The 17,076-nt window shown below is 38.9% G+C and overlaps 1 protein-coding gene across 1 annotated transcript in view; it reads right to left on the reverse strand.

Moving 5' to 3' along the window:
- The window catches only part of KIF26B (kinesin family member 26B), a 328,166-nt gene that overhangs the window by 200,092 nt on the left and 110,998 nt on the right, over positions 1 to 17,076 (reverse strand). The gene's annotated exons all lie outside the window — the stretch shown is intronic.

The following is a 17,076-nucleotide window of genomic DNA, read 5'->3' on the forward strand; positions in this document are numbered from 1 at the left end:
TAAATAAATGATGATGTTGATGATGATGTTTTACAGACAGTATTTAAAGTATGTTTTCTAATAAAAATAATTTCACATGCGGAACAGATTATACTTCTATTTTGATGGTGTTTCACATAATAATAAAACAAAAAAAAAATAGCATTAATAACAGATAAAGGGGGGTATTCAATTGACAGCGGGATCGCCGCAAAGCCCGCGTTCGAAAAATATTACCGTTAATACGGTAATATCTCGCTGGATTTCAGCTCGCAGCTCCCTAAGCTGCGAGCTGAAATCCAGCGAGTAAATTACCGTATTAACAGTATTTCCGCGCAATATTACCGTATTAACGGTAATATTTTTCGAGCGCGCTTTGCAGCGATCCCGCCGTTAATTGAATACCCCCCTAAGAGTGAAATTTTACATGACTTTCATACATTAGGCATGTCACCAACTTAATGAATAGAAAGCTTTGGATCTAGGAATCAGACGTACACTAGACCCAAACTCCTAGTGTTCTGGCTTTATGTTATAACCCTCATCATTTTAAAAGCAAAAGTGGAACACCTAAAATGTGTTGCAATATAGATGTACTTTTTCTCGATTGATATTGCAATGCAATTTATGTTTGCACATGATCTAATAACATATATGTTACACATGTTTGTCAAATATTGTCAAACTGATGCATATAAATATTCCAAACGATGAAATAGAGACTTAAAAAGTGAATACACTTTTGATTGTTTTCCCACAATGCACCTAGCATGGATTAAATGAATTCAGAATTTGAGTCGGGATTCTGATGAACCCTATATTTAGCAAGACTTAGTTCCAACAGAAATCTTTATATTGGTCAAATGAATTCACATATTGATTTTACATAGCTTTCTATATGCAGCTCAAAACAACCATACTCCTAATCAGGGTAAATATTTATAACTGTGCAAAACAAAAGGCAGTCTGTAATATCATGCAGTATGGATTGGAATGTAAATCAATATAAATGTGGTTTTGCTCTGCTCCTATCTCTTAATTTTTTCCTATTGTGTCCTATTTTCTAACTCTGAAATGAACTTGCATTGAAAAGAGAGCAAACAAACCTTGATTAACATTATGGACTGCATTCAAATGTAAAACCTCTGTACAAGAAAGCTGGCTGCAGAAGTAATTCTAAATACTGTATAAATGCAATGCTGTACACAGGAAGCCAAAATACCAATCTAAGTACACTATATAAATAAGTCCTTACATAGCACAACATACATGGCAGCTAAGATGATTGCTTCAAAAAAGATTTACCTAATTAAACCTACAATAAAATATTAATAAAATATTTTCTTAACTTGATCCTTTCCCTTTGCCCAGGCGACAGCTACATGCTCTGCCTGTCTTATCAATAAAACTAACCAGGTTTTAATGGTGGCGGAAGGGAGGTGTGAGTGAGAGGACCAATCACAAGCAGTAATCTGTTTTCAGGTTGGGCCGTCAGAGGAGCCCCAGAAAAAATCGTAGATTCTACTGACTGCCTTATGAGGCCAGATAAGTAGAATCTGCATCACTGGACTCTGCTACAGTTCAATGACTGTGTACCTGTCTGAATAACCAATCAACTGATTAATTTGTCCCACAGTCCCTTTTCAATATTTTATTTATTTAGTTTACCTGTTTTTCTTTTCTTTTGTACTTTATAATTGGCACCCCAATTTCCAACAGTGCCAGATAAAGGGGCATTTGAACATTTACTCATCCAAGTGACAAGGGGCCTGATTCATTAAGGATCTTAAATGAAGAGGATCCTTATTTCAGTCTCCTGGACAAAACCATGTTACATTGCAAGGGGTGCAAATGAGTGTTCTGCACATAAGTTAAATACTGACTGTTTTTTCATGTAACACACAAATATCAACTTTAAATTTCAGTATACAAATAAGCTATCAAGTATTTGTGTGCTGCATGAAAAAACAGGCAGTATTTAACTTATGTGCAAAACAGAACACTTTTTTGCACCCCTTGTATTGTAACATGGTTTTGTCCAGGAGACTGAAATAAGGATCCTCTGCATTTGAGATCCTTAATGAATCAGGCCCAAGATTATTAAGTTAATCACCATCAACAAATGTATAAATATAAATATTTGTCATTTTTTAACTATTTATGTTTAGTCCTTCCCCCCAGGCATCAATTACACATAAAACCTGGGAAAACCTGCCTTAACCATCGATCTCTGCTTTCCAACTTATGACACACACCCTGCCTCCAACCTTTCACCTACGCATGTCACACGATAAAATCCATTATACTTCTTACAGACAACTAAAGCAATCAAGATCCCCCATCCATCACCAGGTTGGGTACATACGATACTCATAACACCGACAGTTAGTTTAACGAAATCACATATCCGATGCTGACATGCTCAACAATGAATAAATATAGACTCACCATATTAATGACACCTGAAGTATCCGACAGTGTTTACCCAAATTCAAGACACAACAAATCACGGCACAGCGCTTTGATGTCATTTTAAACAGTGAACGTCCTATTACTGGTTTTAAAGTGGCAATACCGGGTCCCGGTCCCGATTAATAACTGTAACTCTTTTGAGGCAGTGGGAACAGGGTACAAGTCATAATAAAAAAATCATATAAACGATCATATAAAAGATATAGGTATATAAACACTACACGGTCGAAGTGAGCTGGTATACGGTGGTACCGCCACTTCTCATGTTTATACTATATATAAATATATATATAAATATATATATATAAATATATATATATATATATATATATATATATATATATACACACACACATACACATACATATACATACACACACAAAATCAGCACTGAATTAGGGTTTAATGTTATTTGCATTATTTGCGTATCTGCCCACATGCATCCCCAAGTCTGTATTTTGGTTTTAATGCAATCTTTTCTCCGGAGATCAAGAGAAAAGAGTACACAATCATCATCATCATCAATTCCAAAACTTGTACCTGGTTGATGTAACTGCAAAACTGACATATCCTAGCTAATGTATTTCTAGAGCTGTGTAAAATAAGATGCATCTGAAAGGGTCCTACTTAACGTGTATATGAATGATCAAACTGTACAAGAAGCAAGTGCAAGATACTCTAAATATAAATACATATGGACGCGGTGTGTCAATTTTTGAATCTTGACATAACTTAACGCCATGGAAATGCTTTTACCTACAATCCGTAGTGTGTAACAAGAAACATGTTTAGACGAATGAAGCTAAAACTAATGACTGTCGAAAAATAAAAATAAATGTCTGGGCCACCTGATCTGATTGTATTGTATTTTAATAAATATAACATGTTATGCATTATTGAGGTATGCCCAGGGGGAGAAGTGAAGTACTATAATAATGTATTAGTGGATTGGGGTACCCCCAGCAATTATTCCAAGATCATACCAGGACGTATGCCTGAGACATCTCTGGAAATTAACATTTTGTATCAGTAATCAGCTCTCATTCAATTGCACTTACATTTCAATCAGAAATCTTCCTTTTGCATTACAGAGAAACATTTGAGAAGACATAATTGGTGGAAATTGCCACGTATATTCCTGTCAGACATGGGAGTCGAAACACTATCCAATCACTAATCGTGTGTTATGATGTTTTATTTAAGTAAGTACCTGTTCATCGGAAGGTAATGAGGTCATTGTGTGTGAATGTGAAACAAGTACTTTCAGAGGCTTACTGGGTGCATTGTAATCCTGTTTTCAATCACTTCATCTGCGGTAGATTGATACTGAATATCTTTACGTGGGTAATGAGTGGCTTTTATAACAAGAGAACACAATGCTTCTCGAATCACTTTGCTAATAGAATAATTCCAGGGCACAATGCATATCTATCCAAACTCAAAAATACTTCAGACATCCTTGACACTCTTACATCTTTCATTATGTAAAACTACTAACTCATACTGTGCGGAAAATATATATTACATTAATCATTTTCTGATTACTTTATCAGATTGAAATGTATATTGTCATCAAAATAAGCACCCTGCTTTAGAATGGTTTTAGCGTTAGCATAGAGCTTATCATAAGCCACAGAACAGATGAGATCTGTCTAATAGAAGAGGGTAACAATATTTTTACCAATGTACCCCTTCCTCTATCCTGAGTCCCGGGGTAGCTACCTGCAGCTGTTCTTCCTGGGGCCCTACCAATTCTGTACTACAGAAGCGGCAAATTAATTTAGTTTACCACTTTAAATGGTGAAGAAAGGGGGACATAAGCAGGAGAACCAATTATAAGCTGCAACCTCTTGATTAGTGTCTGTGATTGGTCTTCCTGCTCACACTTGCCCCTGGTTTTCAGTCAAGGCCATAAGAGGAACAGAGGCGTCCTGAGGAAATCTGCTGTAAAAATCTTTTCCATATGTAGTAGAGTAGCTTTAATAAACATTTGAAAACATAGACAAATCAGTCCCACGAAGATCCAAAATGTAGGTGCTTCATATTAAGTGCCCCCGTCTGTGCTGATCTATGATGTTATTATCATAAGCAATCTCAAATAAAACAATTGCAAGCACAAATAAATATATTTTCAGTGTAGTATATATTTTCTTTACTATGAAAACAATGTGCGCATTATTACTGATGAGGAGCAGAAGGCTGTCCACAGAAATGGACCTCTAATCAGTTCTTTATGTACAAAATAGCGGTCATCTATCTTTTATATAAAATTTAAAGTGTCAACCACCACTTATATGTAGTCAGGGCTGGCACTACCACTAGGTGAATCTAGGTAGTTGCAAACAGCAGCTTCCTTCATGTCAGTGTTATGCTGGGAGTGTGGCGCTTGGTTATGATGTCACAGCCAAGCACCACACTCCCAGTCTGAGGAACCGAATAGACTACCTCCACCTCCCACCGGCCAAGGTAAGAAGAATCAGCAGGGGATGGAAAGCTGTAGGGGGTGAGTGTCCTGCTTCTGAATGGGGAAATAAGGACTTGCATTTTGTTGGCTGGACCTATTATTCATGAGAATGGAGACTAGGAACTAGTAGCATGACTGAAACACAAACTGGTTTCTGTCACTGTGTGCATGCAAGAGATACAGCTTAAGTCTGCTTTAGCAATGTTTATCTTGATTTTGCATGATATATTCGTATAAGCACATTCTGAGACCATACTTTGCCTCTTACAATATGCTATAGCGCTTGCGCAATTTAGAACAACTGATCAGAAGGGTTCGTACATCTCAAGCTGGAAAATAATAAGTTAGGTTACGCTGGGTATGTGACTATAAGGCAGAATTCTTCTTCGTCCCTAGGTGTATTAACGTTATCAGAAATGCATCTAGTTAGAATGCACCTATTGTCTTCACACAATTAGGGCAATCATTTTGTGGGCTGAACATTCATGAAAAGCAGTTTATCAGTTTACATACCCATTGGCGTTTGAATTATGTGCTTTGCATGTGTTTTAAGCATACTTACCTACTTTCGTGAAGCTCTTTCCGGGAGAGGGGCGTGGCTGGAGGGTGGGAGGGGACAGGGTGTGACCAAACCTGCCATTTTGGCCCCGCCCCATGACGTAAATGTTGGTTTGTCACGAGGGCGGGGCCAAAATGACACGATTCACCGCAAATCACGTCATTTAGTGGTGGCAGTAGCGGGATGCGGGAGAGTTGCCAGCTCTTCCGGGAGTTCGTGAGACCGACCCGAATTTCGGGAGTCTCCCAGACATTCTGGGAGAGTTGGCAAGTATGGTTTTAATGCACGCTAAATGCATCCAAACAAATCTAATACCAAAAATCATTGTTTCAAGAGAAACCATAAACAGTTTTAAATTCAACAAGATGTGTTGCTGTTCTTTAGTGTAAAGGTTTTATATAAAAATTACCAATGTATGTGCTTGCAGCACACAGAAAAAACGCACATATCTGCTTACTGATCCACTTTGTGTTTTACTTTCTTTTCTTTTTTTTTTACTGTTGCATAGGATACTTGTTATTGCCTTAGTTTACAGCCTTTTTTTAGTAACAAGACATATAATAAAACTTTTATTTATCCAAAGACTAGTATCTTAATTTTAAAAGGTCATTCACTGTGTCTCCTATATTAGTAGTTAACAAAATTAAACACATGATATTTCCTCCCTCTATCTAATTTGTGTAGGAACCAGCAAGATTATCTATTTCTATGTAATAATATATAAATTAGAGGACATACTGGAAAAATAGCAGCAATGCATGCAACCAAGCATGAAGAGAGGACATTGCTCGGATTAATGGTATAGGTAGGGACACCACCCCTCTTTGTATTAAAATACACAATCATAATTGGATGTTGACATTTTTTGACACTTAATTTAAGCACAGGCTGGTACAACAAAGGATCAATTGGGAGTAAAGTGAAAACTGTTTTACATATAAAAGCTATGAAATGCCCGTGATGAACTGACAAAGGTTTTACTGCTATATTTCTCAACTTTTCTTTTAAAATATAACCCTTGTCATGGTAAATATTCACCAAGGACTCCCAAAGTGTGTCTGTTTATACTATCTAATCCCTACCTAACATGGAAGAGCTCTATTCTGTGGCTATGGACAGTTTGCCAGTGACGGTGCTATAGCATCATGTATCAGTGAGAGACTCTCCCTATTTGCTATGCATAGGGGAAAGTTTAATGCAGCAATCCCACATACACTAATTTTTCTCTTTAAATACAAATTAAGTACCTTTTAAGCATGTTTTTCTTAGCTGTCCTTCTACAAACCATTATCTCCTTTTAAAAATCTCTTTGGAGACTGCAAAATATACTTTACACAGACACAGGCTCACAGTTCTGTCATGCGAAAACAGAGAGGGGAGGAGGAGGGGAAGGATTTTACAGTACATAGAGCAGAGTTTGGAGGGGTATTCTAAAGTCTCTGCTTACTACACAACGTGCCATATGACTGTGGTTGCCATGGTAGTCAATGACACTGTACAGGATTATAAATCATTACTAGAAGCCTGAGGAAACAAACCAATGAAGATGGTAAATACCAACATTCTTCTTACAGCCTATCACAGTGATATATATTAAAACAAAACTTGCCTCACTTTGCTGCTTTAATTAAGGAAGGGCTATCCAAACCTTTAATTCAATAGGGAGCAGTTATTGGGGATTATTTAGTGCCAAATTTCTACAAGCCATCAGCTTTGATCAATCAGTCTAGATCATGTAGCATCACATATACTGCAGTGCTGTACAATCTGAAGATTTAATTCAGACACATAAGCCTCTGTGAAGCTCACAAACTAATTTCCCTACTGCAGACCATGGGCATACAAGGGTCAGTTTAGTCAGAATCCAATTAACCTACTAGTGGGTCTTTGGATTGTAGAAAAAAACCAACATGTACATATGTAGAACATACAAACCCCACACAGATATCACTGTGTTAAAAACAAAACCAAGATTCCAGAGCTTTAAAGGCAGCACTGCTAACTACTATATAAATTGAACACAGGATTGGTTGCTATGGGTTACTGCACTTTTGCACTTTATTAGTAAATAACTCTTACTGACTATCAGAAATAAGTGGCAGATGCACAAATAGTTTGACTGAAATAAGTACATACAATGTACAGAACACACTCTATAGGCCTTGCAATCCTAAATGTATTTTGTCCCTTGACTGATTCATACTGTAATTACTACATTTTATTAAACACTAGCGCATTGGGAGCTTTGCAGACTTATCATAGATGTATTTGAGATCATCTTTATTTTCACTATGGCATTACACTGAATACAAGGCAATGAGATGGAGACAGACAAAAGGAAATTCCTGAGGTATTCACAGTCAGCAACTCCTCTGTCAGTACGGCTGGGATGAATTTCTGAAGTGTCAAGTTCAATTCATCAAGGGCAGCTCAGACTATATGAGGAAAGACAAGTAAAGTTGGGGTAGGCAGAGGGCTCTCAGGGCAAGTATCTCAATGTTCATATTTAAAGAACATGTTTTATGGCCGTACGTCCCACTGTGTTTATAGATAAACCTAACTGTGCTTTATTATCTCTGGGCAAACGAAAATGGCAGATTACTTCATCAATTTACCATCCACAGCCAGATGGCTTTACAAGATCAGGATACACTTCTAGAATTATTTCCATTTACTAAATGTCTAATGCATTCCTTTTTAATATGGAAATAAGACCATATATTATGTTGGTTGTCATATTATTAAGAAAAACATATAACCTCATAATTTGATATAAAATAATAGAACCAGATCACCTCAGCAGATAATGACAAGATAATGCATTTTACTTTATCATTCAAATAAAGGAGTGTAAATAAAACACTGGGCTGCATAAATATTTTACCATAAATATTTTACCAATTTGCCTAATTTATAGACACATTCCAATTATCCTGACAAGTTTCCAAATGCAACTACTGCCTTAATAAATCAGTGTATAAACAACACAGGTAATCATAAGTTTGGAGGACTAAAGGAAATTAAGGATCTCAGTCTGTGTGTCTGTCTCTGTCTGTCTGTGTGTGTATATTAGGGAATTTAGACTGTAAGCCCCAATGGGGCAGGAACTGATGTGAGTGAATTCTGTGTACAGTGCTGCAGAATTAGTGGCGCTATATAAATAAATGGTAATAATTAGAATAGATGCAGTCTTGGACAAAACTGGACCTTAGGCAAAATTGTGATTGGGTCCTTAGGAGACAAACATTGTTAAGTACGGATCACTACCAACTCATACAATAAATGGCAGAATCACTGTGGGGCATCTGGGAATTAACAATGTTGCCAGTTAGTTGTGACCACTCTAATACCGCTTTCATATTGCCGCCACAGCAATATCCCGGGTATATGAACCCGGAATATTGTCGGGGGACAGAAGCTCCCACGGAGAGAAATTCCTGGGTAGACCCTGTGCATACTGAACACGGGTCTGCCCTGGTCTCCATGGCAACATCACAAAAGGAGCTCTGATTGGCTCCTCTTGTGATGTGTTTTTTTTTCAACCTTATAATTGTGTTTGGTGAGACCCAGGTTAAAAAACGCGTGTCTCACCATTCATAGTGCAGGCGGCCCGAGTCGGACCCAGGAATTACGCCACCGAAAATATCGGGTCTAATTCCCGGAATTAGACCCGACACCATTGATACTGCGCCTCGACCCGGGTCATCTGGGCTTGCCCCGGAAAATACCCAGGTTTTTGGTGCAGTATGAATGGAGTATAAGTCTTGGCTGGGATAGCATACAATCCAAACAATATTTACTCGGCTATTGACAATAGATAAAATGAACCCCCAACCCCCCCCCCCCCCCCCCCCAAAAAAAAAGTGAAAACAACCTTGTAAAGGAGATGCGGCAGTGTAAAGTTCCTAGTGAGAGTTGACTTGTGGGTTTACCATATGTGAGGTGTAGCAGCCATTTAATTGAATTACAGATTAGAGACTCTGCAGTCATCGGTCAGTCATCACCAGCACTGAGTGACTCTGATACAACGTTGCTACAGTGTGAGTCTTTATAAATGGATATTGAATTTAATTTAAAACATGACTACACTCAGGGGCTGGCTGGCAAATATTATTAGGAACCTATTAAAGGAAAAAAATGCTGGTAGCCTAGTGACCCAACCCAAGGAAGCCCACTATGGGACTGACCCAGGGGGCAGATGCCCCATCTGCCCTCAGCCCAACCAGCCTCTGACTACACTGTTGTATTTTTTAATTGTATAATAAAGATTTGTTGAAACCAATTTGGACATTTTTTTTTCCAGTGGATTTCACTATACATTTGTTAAGGGTATATAATCATGTATATATAACAGAAGGTTTAGATTTAGCATTAAAGCTGCATATCTTACCTTTAATAGATGAGTGATATTCAAATGGATTTTCTCACAAACAAATCATTGTTTTCAACAGTGAGTGAGCACAAGATTTTTCCTTGTAATGTTTTTTGGTTTATGGTTTATTTATTATTGGTATAATATTAAAGGCGCACATAGCATCCCTCTGATTCTGCCACCAAAAAAATATAATGGTCAGCACTGTGGCTTAGTAGTTAGCACTTCTGCCTCAAAGCACTGGGGTCATGAGTTTGATTCCTGACCATGGCCTTATCTGTGTGGAGTTTGTATGTTCTCCCCATCTTTGCGCGGGTTTCCTCCAGGTGTTCCGGTTTCCTTCTACACTCCAAAGACATACTAGTACAGTGGGTCCCAAACTTTCTAGTTCGAGGCACCCTTAGGCTATCCATAATTTTTTCAAGGCACCCCTAAGCAATCCCCTGCCTTGCTTACCATCAGCATCCCTTTGAGATCGGCGCGGCACCCCAGGGAGCCGCGGCACACAGTTTGGGAACCACTGTAGTAGTAGGTTAATTGGCTGATATTAGATTAGTCTCTCTTGGTCTTTGTCTGTGTGTATGTTAGGAAATTTACTGTTCTCTGTACAGCGCTGCGGAATTAGTGGTGCTATATAAATAGGTGATGATGATGATGAAAAATGGATAAACAGATTCTTTTAAATGAACAAGAGACATACTGTAACGTCAGTATGGGTTGAAAGTAAAAGTAATTTGTTTAGTGGATTCAATTGCATGTAATAGGGACTTTCTACCAAAGTTTTTAAACAGTGATGTAGCATCAGACCCTAGGGACAGACAGGCAATTTCCTCAGGATTAAAGTTTTTTTTAGGATTTACAGAGTATTAGCAAAGTTAGAGAAGACTGCCAAGAAAATGTTCTCTTGGATAGTGCTAGGTGCAGGTGTGGATGTGAACTTGTACAAGCACAGGATGGCTATGTATGTGTCGTTCAGTCGGAAGCTCATGATATAGGTAGCAAAGACATCGTCTAACAATGACAAATATAAACCCAAATATCCCAAAACTGATATGTTTGATTTTAAATATTTTAACATTTGCTCTTAATCTAAGTGCAGAATATTGTGATTCAGTAAACTTAAGTACCACTAGATGTAAATAAACTTACTCTAATATGATGTTCCCATAACTTCTACAGAACTTGAGATGATTGACATTGTGGGCTTGATTCATCCCTGGCCATAAGTCCCTTTGTGTGCCATGTCTTGTGTAACATTGTGGGCCTGATTCATCCCCGGTCGTCAGTCCCTTTGTGTGCCGTATCTTGTGTGATATTGTGGGCCTGATTCATACCGGCCGTCAGTCCCTTTGTGTGCCGTATCTTGTGTGACATTGTGGGCCTGATTCATCCCCGGTCGTCAGTCCCTTTGGGTGCCGTATCTTGTGTGATATTGTGGGCCTGATTCATCCCCGGCCGTCAGTCCATTTGCGTGCCGTATCTTGTGTGATATTGTGGGCCTGATTTATCCCCGGCCGTCAGTCCCTTTGTGTGCTGTATCTTGTGTGATATTGTGGGCCTGATTCATTTCGGCCGTCAGTCCCTTTGTGTGCTGTATCTTGTGTGATATTGTGGGCCTGATTCATCCCGGCCGTCAGTCCCTTTGTGTGCCGCATCTTGTGTGACATTGTGGGCCTGATTCATCCCCGGCCGTCAGTCCCTTTATGTGCCGTATCTTGTGTGATATTGTGGGCCTGATTCATCCCGGCCGTCAGTCCCTTTGTGTGCCGCATCTTGTGTGACATTGTGGGCATGATTCATCCCCGGCCGTCATTCCTTTTGGGTGCCGTATGTTGACTGACATTGTGGGCCTGATTCTTCCCAGCCGTCAGTCCCTTTGCGTGCCGTATCTTGTGTGACATTGTGGGCCTGATTCATCCCCGGCCGCCAGTCCCTATGTGTGCGGTATCTTGTGTGACATTGTGGGCCTGATCCTTCCCGGCCGTCAGTCCCTTTGCGTGCCGTATGTTGTGTGACATTGTGGGCCTGATTCATCCCCGGCCGCCAGTCCCTATGTGTGCCGTATCTTGTGTGACATTGTGGGCCTGATTCAGCCCTGGCCGTCAGTCCCTTTGTGTGCCATATCTTGTGTGACATTGTGGGCCTGATTCATCCCCGGCCGTCAGTCCCTTTGTGTGCCGTATCTTGTGTGACATTGTGGGCCTGATTCATCCCCGGCCGTCAGTCCCTTTGTGTGCGGTATCATGTGTGACATTGCTCTACACATGCTCAGAAACTGACTTTACGCCAGTGAACGTAATTTCATGCAATGCATGTCTGACCACAAATGACACTTACTACGGGGGAGGGAAGGGACAGATGAACGTGTACAGTAAGGGCGTACTGAAGGTGTGCCAATTCGGATGCAGCTGTTTCAAGCTCTGGGCATCTTGTAATTACATTTTGTTGGCCGTATCATTTGGACTAGTTACATGACAGGTATAAGTGCCAACTAATAGTGATGACTGTCACAACATATTTTATTAAATCTACAAGTATGAATACCACTAGATAGCACAGAACATGTGTATGCAAGTAAGAGAAACTATAAACGGATTTCACGATTTTACAGTACGCATCAAGATTTACATATTTAATGTAAAAAAAATTGTTGCTTTTTTAAGACACATATTTTTATTAATGATTATAATATTTTGAGTTGGTAATTTTTTTATAAAAATTTTGTTTTACATGCATTCTGATGGGACTTGATATTGCACATATGAATGTGTGTATCCTGCACTCTGTTATGTCTGCTAACATGCAACAAGTACTGTCTAAGCAGAGCATACATATAATCAGATTGAAATGGAAACGTATCTTGAGATACAGCTGCATACTACGCTCAAGTTCCGTACTTGTTTGAAAAATGCAACTTGCGTGCAGGTTGCTTTCAAAGATAAATCATCAGGGCCTAATTACAGGTTCAAGCCAATCATTGCGCCCCCTCGCCTTCCATACCAGGCTAATTACAGGTTCAAGCCAATCATTGCGCCCCCTCGCCTTCCATACCAAGCTAATACACCCTAGGTAAAAAATAACTTGTCCTTAATTTAAAATCTGGCTCCCTTCACCCTCCTCCCACCACCACCAGTGTTTATGTTTCAATGTTGTCGAAACCCAGTTCCGCTTGACTTCTTAAAAGGGTCACAGTAATCTTTGTCACTCATTTAATTTTCATTAAGATCAAAACTGTATAGCAGAACGCAGGCAGGAACTAGCAACTCTCCCCACCCAAGGTTGACTCATTGTCTTCAGCCTTTACCAAGGGAATACGTCATAAAGTTTGCAACCCTTCACACAAAAGCCTTGCACCCTAGGCTACTGCCTAGCCAGCCTATTGGATAATCAGGCCCTGTATTTACAATTGATGTGAAGCAGTTTCCTGTTATTAGCCATTTCAGATTATGCTAGATCCACTATTTGTGTCTTTCAATACATTTAAAGACAGATGGGCACAGGAAAAGATCCTCCAATAAAATCACAATTTAATCTGGTTTATCTTCATTTCTTATAAGCCTCTGAAACTTTTACCTTTATATTTGTGGCAATATCACCTTTATCATAAACATCGTAATTAAAACCTTTGCATATTTATTTTGTATGTTACCAGAGAATTTTGAATATAATGCAATTTAATTTTAGTTAGCTCAGTGGCCCTCACGGAAGCAAAAATTTGAATAGCATATTATACTGTCCAATGCCAAGAGGTTTGAAATCCCCGTCATTAAATTTTATTCTCACTGTGTCATGTGATTTGGATACTTACAAGATTAACTGCCTCCTTTAACCTAACAAGACCAACTCTCCAAACTTCTATTCCAAGTAGACCATGTCCCAAGGGAAAATATTAAAGTAATTATTTTTTTTATGAAGCATGAACAAAATGTCACAAGGGATCAAATCAGGCTAAACTAATTAGAAACTAAAATGCAACAAAAAAAAAATTAATTTAAAATGAATTACACTTCCCCCTCTAGATCCCTTTTGGAGGTTGGATAAAACAAGGATAACACATTTGAGTCATAATTAGCTAATTTGCTGTGATACAAAAACTTGACTGATTTGTTGCCGAGGATGAGGTCAGCTGATGCCTTATGACTCAGGAATAACTGTATACCTAATTACCAGCAGCTTCGTCTCAGAGAGTCAATGGTTCCTGCATGGATTTTTTTACATTAAAATAATACTTAATGTTATATCTTTACTTTCTCTTCAGAAGTAAAACTAACAATAAAGAAGTTATTTTACAAATCTTAGGGCATCCAGATTATACATGGCGCTCAATTTCACTGGTTCACTGGCTGGGCAAAGGGGCAGGGGGGCATCTGCCCGGCTAGTCCATAGTAGGCTACCTTGGGCTGGGTCACTGGGCTAAAATTTACCAGCCAGCCCCTGCTAGTTATTATATAGTTTGTCATTCAGTTGAAGCTGCCCTAGTAAAAAAAAGTGTTAGTGCAGCTCCTCCCCCAGCCTACTGTGACAGAGTCACTGGAACCAGGCTAAATGGTAGAGGTTTGTGTCCCAGGCTTTCTGCCTTGTGTACGTTAAAACACCAGGGAGAATGTGTAGGTATGTGGGAAAAGCTTCCCAGAGGGTGTCTCTCTGCTGTAACAAAACATGGTAAGGATCCCTGTTGTTATGTATGAAGAAAGAGAAGGGTGGGCTCCATACATAAGGTCCAGTCTGGGTCTTCTGGTCTGCAATTCTCTAAGCAGACTGATCAGGAGTTGCACCTGTGGGGTCCCTGTTATAATGCAGCTAGAATGTGCAGTCACTGTCTCAGACCTGGGGAGGAGGTTGGATGCCTCTTTAGAGAACATACAAGTGGTGAGCAGATATTATTCTATTTGGTATGTGTTTGGGACACAAGGTTCCACACTTGAGAGAGGGTGTTGGAGAATATCTAGTTAGTGTCGAACAGGCAAGGTTTTGGTAATGGACTTGTATGACTTTATTGCTGCTGCTCGCTGCCATCGACCCCAGGAGATGGCACCTATTCCCCTGATTACCTAATACTACATGCAACCAGCAAATTAATTCCACTGACCACTTTAAAGTGAGAGCAGAGTGAGAAATGAGTAGGAGGACCAATCACAAGCCCCAGCTTGTGATTGGTCCTCCCATCCTCCATGCCTGGTTTTAGGCTAGGCTGGGCTGTAAGAGGAAAACCCAGGAAATCATCCAAATATGTGTTATTCAATATACCTATGTCTAAACATAGCTTTGTTATGTATATGAAATGAAGATAACATCTAAATTTTTACTATTTTATTAAGTAAATATCGCTAGATGATGGAGGTGGGATTACTATCTGTGTTATGGGGTATTTACAGGCTGTATATTATGGGTAACTTATAAACTGCCCTGTATGTGTCTTTGTGACATCAGAAAAATGTATTTTGTGAGCTGTGTACCCATTGCTGAAGAACTCTGCAGGGGTTTTGTGTGGCAAAAGGCAGAGTGAATAAAGTTAGCATGGTTTGCAGCGGGTAGGAACGCCTGGCGCCCGGCTGCAGACATACATAATGATGCACCTCGCAATTCACTTCATCTGCAGTAAAAGCAGATTTGTTTTTGGTGATGGTATTTAAATGACCATGGAGGCATGCAGACTGTACATATATAAGCATTCTTGATTTGTGAATGAAGCACATAATTACTGAGAGGTACATCCCCTTGGAGATGGCAGACTTGGTGCCATCTGCCACTCTAACTAAAGCATGGTCTGCCTACATATGTTCATGTAAACCAATGTATTATTGGAAGGAAATTAAAATATTTTTTAAATGAAATAACAGCAGCCCTGATGAATTATATGAAACAGAAATGACAGTCAAACAAGCAGTATATTTGAGGAAAAGCATGAAAGTTCAACTTAGTGAAGGGGCAAGTGAAATATGATGGTAGGCTATGCTTAGCCGTAACGCTTTTATTCAATTGCTGGAGTGCAACTGATAACTGCATCAAATCTTGTTTATACATATTTGGTATAGCTATTCTCAAAACAATTTGAAGAAAATTAATAGACTATATAGAAGTTTTGCCTTCAGAAAAACCCTAAAAAGCATATACTATATTGAAAAAACATAATTATTATCATTATCACCTCGTCATTTTAGTTTAAAAACATATTTTTACTAATCCCTGCACTGTAGAGAAGTAATTGTAGTGAAGCCAGAGATGTATATACAAGACAGGATGTCCTGTCCAGAAGACAGAAAGGGTTAGTTTTCAGGGCACTCAACCATTTCTGACAAGTCTGGGCTGACTAGAGCTTACTCATTTCAGAACTGGGGGATGCCCACACCAGGAGCCATTCAGTCTAGCCGGCATCATTGGTAATTAAGAACCAGCTTGACAACGGGATGTTAAGAGGCAGCAATTTTACACCCATCACAGATGCAGCAAAATGCTCAACAAAATGTCACATAGGTATTATCATAAATATATTAAACTACCAATAAAGTTACTCATCACTGGGTGAATTATTAAACTATACAGATAATATACACATATAATATGCAATATATTGTACTGTGGCCATAGTGAAACAATTTGAACTTTTACTCAAATTTCATTTTCCTATGGAAGAAACCTATGTATGAATGTGTCATAATAAACAGGCAGAAAATATGTTCATCTTTACAAACCAGTAACTCTTCTTCCGTATGGGACTATGCTAGTTACACAAGACACTGAGGGGGAAATTCAATTCAGCCGTGACTAACGCGGCATTAAAGCTAATACCGTTAATACGGTAATTTTAAGCCTGCTTTCTGCTCGCGGCTCCCAGCAAAAAGCCAGCGTTGAAAATACCGTATTAACGGTAATTACGCACACTATTACCGTAACGTTGGTAATAGTGCGAAGGCCACGTTCCCCCCTTACAATTTTTAAAATAATAATTATCTCTAAACAGCTTTTGAGTCTCTCTATAGTATTACAAGTATACCAAATGTGTGTTCTTTAATAAAACACATTAAATACACTGTATTTATATATTTTTATATAGCTTTTTAAATATATTTATGTTTATTTTACATTTTTTACATTTAATTCTAAATCATGAGTCAACATACAACAGCATAGGTTCAGATATCATTGACATCTAAGCCTATTATAGAGCTTATAAAAACATTCTCAAAGAATAGTGGCACTGTGGGAGATGTGATGTGGGTCTTACAAGAC

The sequence above is a fragment of the Mixophyes fleayi genome, chromosome 3 (assembly GCF_038048845.1).
Source record: "Mixophyes fleayi isolate aMixFle1 chromosome 3, aMixFle1.hap1, whole genome shotgun sequence".
NCBI classification, from domain to species: domain Eukaryota; kingdom Metazoa; phylum Chordata; class Amphibia; order Anura; family Limnodynastidae; genus Mixophyes; species Mixophyes fleayi.